The following is a 9,371-nucleotide window of genomic DNA, read 5'->3' on the forward strand; positions in this document are numbered from 1 at the left end:
AGACAGGGCTGGGGGGGGGAGGAAAAGAGGGAGGAACAGAGGGAAGGAGGGAGGGAGGGGAGGAGGGAAGGAAAAAAAAGAGGGACGGAAGGAGAAAGTTGCTTAAACTTGAAGTGTATTTACTGCCCATTGAAATCCTGGTGCAGCCAGCTCAGGGCTGTTGATGAGCCTTCCTCCCCTTCTTTCTCTTTCCACCTTCACTGTGTAGCTTGAATTATATCAGGTTCAGGCTGCTGGAATACAAGGGGTGAGAGCCTCACAGGTTCTGGAATGTCTCTTTAGAAGAAGTGCTTTGGGATGATATTGTTCCCTGTGGCCATGAGGCCAGCTATAGGTAAGATATGACGACCTCTTGTCACAGAATGGGTGACAGATATTAAAAACAAACAGCCTTCTTGGAAGAGACAACCTTGGGGTACAGGCTCGAAGGGGAGGTAATACTGGATTGATTTTTTCCTTTCAGCGTCTCTACTTTTGTAAACACAGGCAATGTCTAATGTTCTTGAATATTTCTATCATGTTGCGATTTACCCCTGGGCTCCCCAGGCTCAGTTCAGTAGCCTATACAAGGTATCATTCACACACTACTGCAGTTCCGGGGTATGCTGGCATTTGAACTGTAGTTTCCTATCTATGCCAAAGATGTGCTCTTCTCCTTCTGCATGCATAGAAGGCTACCATCATCCACTCTCCATCATCTGTGCATTACCGTTTAACTTCTTCCTATCTACATGAAACACACAGAGCACATGAGGAGCTTCCCATGGGATTCCACTCTACTGCTAACACATCCATCCCTCACACACTTCCCTTTTCTTACAATTTATATGCTGTAAACTTTACCCATTCCACTTGCAGTCGTGTGACCTTTAGAGACCTAAGTCACGCAGCTGTCACCTCATTCCGTTTCCTATTCTTTATCCCTTGGTAGAATCCTGTGTGTCCGTTTACCTCTGGGCATTCTTTTTACCACTGTCCTCACTGAACTCTAAAGCAGCACATGTCACAGCCATACAGAGAGACCAGGAGTGCTTTCTGATATGAGAAATTCATACAGATAAAACATAACACCTAATCCTGGGGGATAGGCTAAATAGCAATCAGAGACAACCATAAAAAACCATGAACTCCATTTCCAATGATGGGAAATGGAGACCACAGAAACTCCTGTTGTTTAACAGCCCATTTAAATTCAGAAAACTCTTTGCTAGCACACTAAGATAATTATTATTTCAGTCCTTCTAATCTTAAAATAACCCTCTTTAAAACTGTCCATTGATACTTTCCAGATGTGTGATAATTTTGTAATGTCTCTCTCCTCTTAAATATGTTCGTCCTTCTGTTCCATGCTATTCGTAACTAGACTCTAGGTGGTAAAATCTGTAACTTTCCAAATAATATCTAACTATACTGTTAGATGACTATTTCTGACTCTACATGCTAATTTTGATCACTATAATTTTTCACTTTGGGATATGTATTGAAAAGAGTAATGTTTATTAACTCCCTCTGTAATAAATGTAATCAGCAGCTTTCTGGGCCCTCAGATTGTTATTAATGATAATTAACTGTGGTGATGAAGAATTACTAATAGTTATGATCCCGAGGAACAAAAATAGTTTGTTAGAAAAACTGCTTGAGTAAAGTGATCAGGATTTTAACCGAGGAAGTTACAAGCACCAAGCATCCTGGGTGCCAAGCACAAACAGCACTCCCTGCACCCATTGCCTAGCCCCTTCCTGAGCCTTCGAATCAGCAGGGTCATCCACTTAAGGAATGCATTCATAAGAGAGCGCAGAAGATGAGGATAAGATATGCTCATTTTTAGCACCAACACACCTGCCTCCACCAGTTTGATTTTACATTAAGGAAAATAAGGAAGAGAGATTGGAGTGAGTCAGCTCCATCCTCCAGCAACACTAATTCCCGAGTGTGGGGGAGCTCTGGGCCACGAGCCTTCCACTTTCAGAATTGTGGCAGCCTTGGGTATTCACTCACAAAGTGAAAAACTTGAGAAAGCATGGACTTGAATGCAATGATACTCTACCTCGACTCATGTCAGGCTTACCTGGAAGCCTTTCAAGCATCTATGCTCAGCCCACCCTACGCCTATTAAATGAGAGCATTTGTGGATGAGATCCAAGTATTTGTCTAGTTTTACAGCCTCCCTAGTGATCCAAATATGTGGTCAAGATTGAGACTCACCCACTTAGTGTTAAGCTTCATTTCTTGACATGGAAGACATGCTACTTTCAGCCTTAGCTGCCCAGGGAAATCATCTGAAAAATTTTAGAATACTGCTGTGAGGAAAATGGAGAGACTCGGACACTGGGTGCAAGTTTTCAGTTATAAAATGAATAAGTCCTGGGGTTTAAAGTATGACATAGGCTTTGATGGATATGTTAATGAAACTGCAGTCACATCATCACATTCTGCATGGACTTGTTATCAAATATAGGCATGTGCATATGTGAACACACATGATTTAAAAGAGACTGCTGCTGGATTCATCCTTAGAGAATCTAGCTCAGTGGGTCAAGGTTTGGGCACAAACAAACAACTGGTTTTAGTTTGGGTTTGGTTTGGTTTGGTTTTCAAAAGCTGTTACAGTGATTCTAGATTCTAAGGCACAGTCAGGAATAAGGAGGGAGAACCACTTCCTGGACTGAGAACCACAGTAACTGAGCTCTGAGGGAGGGAGGGATGGATAGTGTCTGACAGAACTAGAATGCCAAGAACTGAGGCAAGAGAAGTGAACACAGTACCAGAGACAACTACCACTTCCTTTGGAATGAGGTTTAGGGTGCTTGTAATGGCACAGGCCTGAGATTCAGCTCTTGGGGTGACTGAGGCGTGGGAATTGAAAGTTCAAGGTCTGTCTGAGCTACAGAGTCCATGGCCATCCTGAGCAACTTAGTGAGATCTTCCCCTCCTACCCCCACCCCCAGCCCCAAAAAGCTATAAAGCAAAAAGAGGATTCAGAATGCATTTTGGTTTGTTTTTGCTTTGTAGTTTGGTTATTTGGTTAGTTTGCTTTGGCTTTGTAAGTTCTATATAGTTAGCGATATTTGATCAGCCTTTTTAAACCTTTGAGACTACTGGGGCAGTTTTATTTGCATACAAAATGGATGTGATCCAAGGAGTTTTCTGAAACATGCCTTCCTTTTTCATCTCTCCATCAACCACCAGAAGTAGTAAAATGGTCCAGTAAGTTCAAGCTATCCACCTGGGCCAAGCCAGGTGAGTGACACTACTTCACAGCCTCTGTTGGTTTTAGAGCCAGGCAGGGCTCATTTGCTCTATCAGGTGAATCTCCGGGGGCTTTGGACTGGGATCTGTGGACTTGGAGGAGGAGCGTTTAAGATGAGGAGGCTTCCTTGGTCTTAACTCTGAAATCTTCAGGGTTACTGAGAGCCTGGCTTGCAGTGTGTGCCTATTCTATTGTCTACACACTCAGGGGGTAGACAGGAGAATTGTCCCAAGTTCAAGACCAGCCTAAACTAATTATCAAGCTTCTGCCTTAGGAGCCAAAACAACAAACAACCAAACAACCAAACAAACTAGGCTGAGAAAAAAGGGAAGGCTTCTGTAGTGGCTAAATCGGCGGAAGGTTGAGGAAAGGAATCTTAAGGAGAATACCAGAGCAAGTTGCCAGGAAAGTATGCATTCCCCCTGGTCTCCCTAGTGAAATCTTTGGGGAAGAGACAGGATTCTGTCTCCAACTTCTGATTCAGAATCAATTTAAGAAATGGGTGCTCTTTTGGTGTTCTTGTGGGAATCCTACTTGTGGCACCCTTTTCTTCCTATGGGTTGCCTGTTCCTGTCTTGATGTGATGGCTTGTGCCTGGTCTTATTGTAGTTTGTTAGGCCATGTTTGGTTGATGTCCCTGGGAAGCCTGCTCTTTTCTGAGGGGTGGGGGAAGTAGAGGAATAGGGGGGTGGATGGGGGAGAGGGGAGTTGGAGAGGAGAGGCTGGGGGAAGGGGAGGGGGAAGCTGTAGTCTGGATGTAATATATGAGAGAATAATAAAAGAGAAAACAAGAAAGAACAAAATGTGTGTTCTATGTGTTTTCTTGTCTTGGGAGGGAATGCAGGAATATTTTGGGGTATAGAGCAAACTTTCTTGATAACCGTCCACTGGTTTCCTCAACTCCTTCTTTTGAAACATTCCTTATTATAGCTGAATTAGATTCAAGTGTGACTTGTTCCAGTTAACAAAATCAGAGTTATCATTTGTTTAAATCGTTTTAAGCAAACATGGTCATTTGCTTATTCTTAAGACAGAATGCGATTATGAAGTTTGTGGTTTACCCAGTGACTTGACGTTTTTCTGCTTTCCGCTCTGCCTTTTGGAGGGCTGAACTGGGCACAAGCCAAGGTCGAGGAAACTTCAGGCCTTCTCTCTGTCGCAGCTTTTTTGCCTCAGCCTAACAAGTTAAAAGGAAACAACTGGATGCAGCTCTGCCTACACCATATACCTACCTTGTTACCATTAGGGTCTGACGTTTCTACCACTGAGCCTCACCTGGAATGGGATCAGTCTTAAATACACCTGGAAGAGATACACATGCCATTTCATTAATAGCCCATCGAATCATCTAACTTGCATCCAACCAACTGGAGCTTGAGGGCTGAGGCGCGGTTAGGTCAGGGAAGGTCGAGGACATTAAAAGAGTTAGAAGTATATCTATCAACTAGTTATACATATATCAGTCAGCCCGATTGGCCCAAGGTATGTAAATAGCAAAGGAATTTAGCCGTCTGGAGCAGGTTCTCCACTCTATCTTAATATTTATACAAGACTAAGCCACCAAAAAGGAGGCAGCAGCATTTTGCTTCAGGTGGAGAATCATGCAAAGGAGGAGCAAATAGCAAAATCATTTTCTGCTGCAAGAGTTGATTGTAACCTCCATCTAAAAGAATCTCCAGGAATTTGGCTCTCCAAACGGCAGAGCAAAAGTGTTAAAGTCACTAGGTAAACCATAGATTTTACGTAGTTTTCATGAGACATAGAGAGTTTCCAAAAGTGCAGGATGCCCAGATAAACCTACAAAAGTTTTAAAAGCAGAGACAGGCATATGCAGCAACAAGTCTCTTGAGTCACCTGAATGGTGTCCTCAGTTCCTTTCTTCTAGACCAGCGGACCAGCGGACTTAACCTCCCTGTAGAGGACTGGGTCTGTAACCTAAAAAGCTCAGCACCAATGTTCAGACGCCAGGAATCTCCGGCGCCTGCTCAGTAGGATCAAGGAGCTGAGCGGGGCACGGTCCCGCCCCTCTGGCGGTTCAAGGCTCTCGGCTCCGACTGGAACCTGGCGTTGACCGCCTCGCTGCGACTCGGTTGGACGCTGAGTTTAGCTGCCGGTTCCCTGAACCGGATCGATCGGTTCAGATGCACCAGGAACAGAGCCTGAGAAAGGAGTACAAAAAAGAAATGCATGGTGGAATCTGCTAAAGTCAGAGTCCTTGGTTTAGACGAGCGTTCAGTTCAGTGTTTAAGTAAGCAAATGAAGACAGCCACCTCTGGCTGGGGGATGTAGCTCAGTGGTAGAGCGCGCGCTTCGCATGTGTGAGGTCCCGGGTTCAATCCCCGGCATCTCCAGGCAGCCACAAGTTCGTTTTTCATTCTTTCCCGATAAAAAGGTTTTCACTACTTGTTTGTACGTTTTGCCCACCACTACAACACCGAAAAACGAAAGCAAAAAGGCCACGAAAAATCTGTAAAGTGTGGAAAACTGAGTCTAGCGGTTGCTGGGAGAACAAGTTAAACGAAGATGCTAGGAAGGAAAATTCGTAGTTTGCTTCTTCATTAATGTTAATATTTTAGAAAAAAACAAGATTTGAAATGAAAAGAAGGATGCATTGGCCGGGAATCGAACCCGGGCCTCCCGCGTGGCAGGCGAGAATTCTACCACTGAACCACCAATGCAAATTCAAAATAAGATTCTCTCTTCTACTATACTAGGATATACTTCCATATGTGCCATTCATTTGTCAACTGTGTTTATACATATTCAAAAATCAGAAAAAAATAACTCTTTTGTTGTTCTCCTTAAATTTTTAATCTCACTTACATACATTATTTTTTAAGATAGTTTCACTAATCACAGAATCTTAAGACAGAAAAAGTTTCTACATGTATCACAGATTTCTTAATTCAATGATTGTTAAATATTGGCAAAATATTAACATTTTAAAATTGTTACTATTCTAACTTTCATTAAATGAGGATTTTGGGGTGGGAGTTTTGTTTGTTTATTTGTGTTTGGTTGGTTTTGTTCTTGGCAAAGAAGACAAGTATATGTGGATTTACTCTATAAACAATTACATGAACACCAGCCTATTTTCAGATACTTTGATCATATATATACATATATATATATATATATATGTATATACATATATATATATATATGTATATACACATATATATATGTATATATATATGTGTGTGTGTATATACACATATATATATACCACTGAGCCACAAATATACATATATATATGATTATATATATCACCCATTTTTATTTTATCAATTATTTTAAATAGTCAGACAAATGGAATTTTTTTTTAGGGCTTGGAAATAGAAATCCGAATCAGGAACTAGAAACTTTGACACAACTTAAGTTATTAGAAAACTCAACTGTCTGTCTGTCATACTGACTCCCACAGAATTGAAAGGCATTACTTACTCTGGCCAAGTGAGTTCTGCAGATGGTTCCTGCTTCGTGCGTGAAATGACAGTCTCAAGATCTCTTTCAGCTGGTAGGATGAGTCTAAACCTTCACCTGGTTTCCATGGAAAGGGGCACGGCCAAAATCCAAACCAGGATAAAAAATGACAAAATAACAGAAAGAAATAAGGTCATGGGGATATTGTTCAAAGCAAAGAAGTGCTTGTAATTCATAGAAAACTTGGATTTGGACATCATTGGCCTCTTTACTTTTGGAAGGAAAATTCCAACAATTTTGAAGGACCTATGACTAGCTAGGAAAGATTCCAGGAAAAATAAAACAGAATAAAATACAAGACACACTAGCAGTGTGTGCTAGCAGTGACAGAGGTTTGGTGAGTAAGTTGCAGGTGGCCGACATCCTAGTCAAATAAATCACTGCAACTTAACAAATGATGAAGCTGAGGCTTCTAGGGGGAAGATTGGAACCTGGCCACTATTTCTACCAGTGTCCGAGAGCTTAGCCAACTGCCCAAGCTACCCACCTGAAATATGGCTCTGTAACTCAGGATGTTCTACATTAAGAATAGTTGAGTGCAGATAGAGAAAGATTATAAACAACTGCTGAAATAATATGATATGGTGTCTAAGGAAGTTTGAGTATGGGGGTAAACAGCAGAAGTTGGAGGTAAATAAGTTATAGAATCACAAATAATAAATATATATACATATACATATATATTTATTATTTGTGTATATATACATATATATACATATACACATATATATATGGTATTAAGAACTGGAAAATCTAAACTCCAGTCCCAAGTAACCAGTGAGAGAGCAAAGTCAGACCATTTTACTTTGAACATAGTTTCTTTTTTGCAGTGAGAGAAATGGGGCAGAAATATCGTTTAAAATATCACTGTTGAAAGCACCTAGCTTTTCAGAGTTGTTCCAAGCCAGTGAGGAAAGCCATTGCTTCCTTGCCTTGGACCTCAGTTTGCCAGCTCATTTTAAGCCATTCCCTTATTAGCATTTACTTATTATCTTGTAAGCCAGAAATTTAAAAGAGGCGAGAGAGAGACAGCACTTTGAGAATATCACATTTTCTTTATATGTGCAATCCAGATTGACTCTGTGTGTGTGTGTGTGTGTGTGTGTGTGTGTGTGTGTGTGTGTGTCTACAGATGGAGGGTAGTGTGGTGATGTGGCATGTTGTGATCTGGCTAGAAAGTAAACAGAGAAATATTAGGGCAGGTGAACCAGCAAGGGGAAGGGTGAAGGTGGTGGTGGGAAAACATTATGCGCATGTAAAATTGTCATAATTGAAGCCCATCGTTTTTGTTTCACTTTATGAAAAATAAGATTCACACCTGTAATCCCAGCAATTGGAAGGATGAAGCAGGGGGATTGCCTGAAACTCAGAGTGAGAGGAAAAACAAACGGAATTACTAGAAGGTGTGTGTGACCTTAGGAGTGGCTGAAGAGGAAAGTGGTGACTCAGGAGCTAATGGGTAGGAAATTGAGAATGTGCCCCCGAGGGGATGAGGGCAGTGGGGTCCAGGGAGAGCCAGAAGAAAGGCTGCAGTAGGCAGTGATTTGGTTATCTGTGTGATCAAGCATGCAAATATCACAAGGCTGACGGACTGTGCCTGAGGGTGGGTACACACACTTTCTCTAGTCTGGTCTGCTCTCTGATCCACAGAGACTGTCCCCCACTGAGACTGAAAGACAGGAAGAGAAAGCACAGAAGTGGCATGGAATTGTGAAATGTTACAGAACGTCTTTGACAATCCTGACCACTGTCAGTGGAGCAGACCTGGGCTTTTGTTGCAGCAAAAACATCTTTGGGTGCTTGCTCAAAGTACCAAGGCCAAGGATGGAGTTGGCTTGCCACTGGGATACAGTTAGGTTTATACCATTGGAAGGAAGAAAGGAAGGAAGGAACAGAGGGAGGGAGGGAGGAAGAAAGGAAGGAAAGGAAGAAGGAAGGAAGGAAGGAAGGGAGGAAGGAAGGAAGGAAGGCATTAAGAAATAGAAGTAGTTGGTATAATACACCAGCAAACCAATGCCTTTTTTTTTTTTAAAGCTGTGAGTGATTGTATTGATTTAATACACGAGGCTTATTTCTGTCCCAGGTTAAAAACTAGCCCTGGGGAAATGGAGGAGCCTGTCATTTGGATTGCCCTTTACTGGCTGGGAATTAAATCATTACTTATTCCATTTTAGAATCACAAGTAGTACCCTAAGGCCTACTTTCCTAAGGATGGAAATCAGGGCATGGAAATGAAGAACCCAGGTATAATTCTCACGTGCAGACACTGAGGACAGGGAGACAGTTCCTGGAAGGCAGTCATTGCAGAGTCATCTGCTTGCATTTTCTAGTTCTCGGGCATGTCTGACTCGCCAACAACTCTGAGCTCCTGTCTTAAAAGGAATCTAAATCCCACCTCCCTTCCCCCTCATGTCAGTCCCTACTCGGTGCAGACAATTATCACCTTGGTCCCTAGGCTGAAAACATGGCATAGCCTTTGTCATGGTACGTACAGCTGCTAGTTGACTTTTCTCTCTCCCTCGCCTATCCCCCCCCCCTTTTCCATTGTTCCTTTGTTATTGATTCTAACATTGAGTTAGTTTCTAAGCTCTACAGAAGTGTGGAGTGGTGGGTGTGAACACACCCACCTTCTGATTCT

General features: G+C 42.2%; 1 long non-coding RNA gene and 2 other non-coding genes across 3 annotated transcripts; 1 reads left to right on the forward strand and 2 right to left on the reverse strand.

Moving 5' to 3' along the window:
- Positions 1–2,205: 2,205 nt before the first annotated feature.
- LOC116090188 lies at positions 2,206–5,310 on the reverse strand. Its single transcript, XR_004118603.1, has 3 exons — positions 5,105–5,310; positions 4,312–4,427; positions 2,206–2,279 (listed from the first exon to the last, which is right to left on the reverse strand). It is a non-coding gene; the product is annotated as an uncharacterized LOC116090188 (long non-coding RNA).
- A 219-nt stretch (positions 5,311–5,529) lies between these two features.
- Positions 5,530–5,601, forward strand: Trnaa-cgc. Its single transcript has one exon. It is a non-coding gene; the product is annotated as a tRNA-Ala (tRNA).
- A 256-nt stretch (positions 5,602–5,857) lies between these two features.
- Trnag-gcc lies at positions 5,858–5,928 on the reverse strand. The gene has a single exon. It is a non-coding gene; the product is annotated as a tRNA-Gly (tRNA).
- Positions 5,929–9,371: the final 3,443 nt, after the last annotated feature.

Source organism: Mastomys coucha, unplaced genomic scaffold, assembly GCF_008632895.1.
Source record: "Mastomys coucha isolate ucsf_1 unplaced genomic scaffold, UCSF_Mcou_1 pScaffold15, whole genome shotgun sequence".
NCBI classification, from domain to species: domain Eukaryota; kingdom Metazoa; phylum Chordata; class Mammalia; order Rodentia; family Muridae; genus Mastomys; species Mastomys coucha.